This window comes from Poromitra crassiceps (genome assembly GCF_964638095.1).
Source record: "Poromitra crassiceps genome assembly, chromosome: 11".
NCBI classification, from domain to species: Eukaryota; Metazoa; Chordata; class Actinopteri; order Beryciformes; family Melamphaidae; genus Poromitra; species Poromitra crassiceps.
In genome coordinates this window covers 49,883,380-49,886,721 of record NC_139643.1, presented here as the reverse complement: position 1 = coordinate 49,886,721, position 3,342 = coordinate 49,883,380, and the positions used below count along the sequence as shown (strand labels likewise).

The following is a 3,342-nucleotide window of genomic DNA, read 5'->3' as shown; positions in this document are numbered from 1 at the left end:
TACAATGAAATTACATAATATGTAATTTAATTTATATTATACAATGAAATTACATATAAATGAAAGTAACTCACGATACGATACTGTCACAATACTTGGCCCTGGGTAACGACGGTATCACGATACAGCGATTCTGCGACAATCAATACATTGCAAGAAATGTCATCTACGATACATCGCGATATCTGTGTAACTGAAGAGGAAATAAATGACCCCTAAAAAGGCATAAAGCAGCAGTCATAAAGCAGCAGTCATGTATTTATTCACAGAATTGACATGAAACAATGGACAACAAAGTGCAGACTGCACAGTGCCTCTTGGACACACACTGACTGCGCCCCTAGTGGCCTCTTCAACACACACTGACTGCGCCCCCTAGTGGCTGTCCAAGGCGCGGCGGGTAAGAAAGACTTCACCTGCAGTGGCCCCGGCAGAGAGAGGAGAGCGGGCTCAGAGACAAGGTCGTCGTCTCTTTCATGAGCGTGGAGTAATCCTCTGTTGTTGACACGCTCAAGCGCCGGCTAATGCATATGTATTAAATGATATTAACCGCTGCTTTTTCCCATCATGATGCTGCCGTCATGCCAATAAGATGGAGGTTATTTGAAATGAGTTGATATGAAGCTATTAGACGATGGCAGACAGCCCAGGAACCAGGAGCTCGCCTCATATTCAATTGTCTTTTACATTACAATACGTCTTAAGAGGTTGAGAGAGGAAGGTGAGGGTGGTGTGTGTGTGCGTGCGCGCGTGTGCGTGTGCGTGTGCGTGTGCGTGTGCGTGCGTGCGTGCGTGCGTAGGTGCAGGCACATTGTGTACACATTGTGTATTGTGTATGCACGGAAGCTGTTAGCGGAGATGCTAAGTGTCTCAGAGGGAACGGGTCGAGTACAGCCTCAGCTAATAATCACACAAGTTACCGAGGAGCTTTGCTAAGTCAAGCCAGGCTGGCTCATCTGTGTGATGTGTCATTTCATATTTGATAAGGCCGTAGATACTGAGACATCAGCGCTGTTCTGCGTGGGGAATGGACACACATGAAATAACCGGGGGGGAAGAGAAGACACAGAAGACTCTAGGATTGGACTCGGGGGGGCTTCGGGGGGCTCTGATTGCATCTCTGATCGCAGGAGCCACAACAGATTGTATTTGTTTGATCAAGTGTTCTTCCCTTTCTCCCAGGAAGGGATCACGGATATGATGTCATCAGTGATGATGTCATCAGTTATGATTGTCATCAGCGATGTTATCCTTCCTGGCTGAAGCATAAGTTCAGTGATGATGTCATCAGTTCCTGGCTGAGGCTTATTGAAGCATGTCCAAATTGCACCAAATCCGACACTGCATGTTCCCGGGTCCCTGGCAACACACCCGCCATGTGTGAAGCCGATCGGACGAACGGTTTACGAGATATGCCAAGGACGGATACACGCACGCACGCACACGCACATGCACACACACACACACACGCACACGCACATGCACACACACACACACACACACACACACACACACACACACACACACACACACACACACAGAAAGATAGACATCATCAGTGATGATGTCATCAGTGATGGCTATATAATTGGTGGGAGTATACATAGGGGCTATATAAGTGGTGGGTTTGCTGCACCAAAATGCCACGGTCCAAGAGGAAGAGGAGCAGGAGAGGGCAGCGTGGAGCTGTGCAGCCTTGCAGCGACGGGGACGTCTGCACCGAGACCCTCGTGCACTGCAGCAGCTTCAGCGACGCCTCCAGTGTCGCAGATGGAGGGGAAGCTAGTGAGCATGTGGCCCAGGAGGACCTCCACTGCAAGTTGAAGGGGCTCATCGACAGCACAGTGGATAAGAGTGCTAAGACCCGACGGGGGGCGCTGGACGGACTAAAGACCGCAATGGCCACACACATCTTGTACGAGTTGATCTCCGAGAGGAGGATGACCATCACGGACGGCATCGAGCGCTGCCTCAGGAAAGGTCAAGCCGAGGAGCAGCGAGCAGCAGCTTCTTTAGCCTGCCTGCTGTGCATCCAGCTGGGCTCGGGCGCCGCGAGCGAGGAGGTGCTCAACACCCTCAAAGGCATCTTCAAAAACCTCCTGGCAGACGGATCGGCCGACATCCAAGCCCGACAAGCCGTCGCCACAAGTCTGGGCCTCTGCACTTTAGTGGCGGAAGAGGACATGCTGGACGTGCGAGCCACCATGGAGTGCTTTGAGAGCCTGTTCACACGGTCCTATGTGAAAGAGGATGGTACCCGTCCTTCGGTCAGCCCCCAGTCCACCCAGCTCCACACACACGCCCTGCTGTCCTGGGCGCTGCTGCTCACCACCTGCACCGCCGGCCAGCTCAGAGACATCGTGCACAACCACCTGCCCAAACTGCCCACGCTGTTGGAGAGCGAGGACGTCAACATGAGGATCGCTGCAGGGGAGACTATCGCCCTGCTCTTTGAACTGGCCAGAGAGATGGATTCTGAGTTTGAGTTTGAAGCCTGGGAAGAGCTGTGCGATCGACTGCACGCGCTGGCCACTGACTGCAACAAGAGCAGAGGCAAGACGGACAAGAGCAAGCAGCGGGCCGTGTTCAGGGACGTGCTCAAGGCTGTCGAGGAGGGCCACTTCCCGTCGGAGAGCATTCACTTTGGGACGGAGCGCATGAGCGTCGACAGCTGGGTCAGAAAGAGGACGTACGACGCCTTCAGAGAGTTTGTCGGCTCCGGCATGAACTACCACCTACAGGCAAACGAATTCATCAGAGATGTGTTTGAACTGGGACCGCCCACGCTGGTTGATTCAGCCACCTTGAAGGCCATGAAGATATCTCACTCGAAAAGGCATCTCTACAATGCAGCTGCATCCAAGGCTCGGACCAAGGCCAGGAACTGGTTCCGGGACAAAAGGTTCGATCGGGGAGAATTTTAATTGTCTCTTTCTTTCCCCCCCCCCTATCTAACAGTAATAGGGGTGGGGGGGAATCGATAGAGTGTAGTATCACGATATGTTATGTGGCAAATATCGTATCACACGAATAGACTGGAAACGTTGTTTCATTAGATCAAACAGATGTTAAATAACTCAAATAATTTCACGGACCCTCTGATCTTTGGGAACCACCGATCTAGTTAACCCTGGTGAATATACTGGTGAATATACTGGTGAATGGTGTTGCCTTTTAGTACAGGATCAATTGGTAAGGGTGATTAAACATGAAAAGTTGCAGTGGTCAAGAGAAGGCTTTTTGGGGTGAATCATGCATTCATTCATTCAGTCGGGAATGCATAATGCATAGCAGTGATGATGTCACAGTGATGATGTCATCATCAGTGATGATGTCATCAGT

The 3,342-nt window shown here is 51.1% G+C and overlaps 1 pseudogene across 1 annotated transcript; it reads left to right on the top strand.

Annotated features, from left to right (window-relative positions):
• Nucleotides 1-1,640: 1,640 nt before the first annotated feature.
• LOC310784575 (interferon-related developmental regulator 1 pseudogene) lies at nucleotides 1,641-2,924 on the top strand (annotated as a pseudogene). The gene has a single exon. The product of its transcript is annotated as an interferon-related developmental regulator 1 pseudogene (transcript).
• Nucleotides 2,925-3,342: the final 418 nt, after the last annotated feature.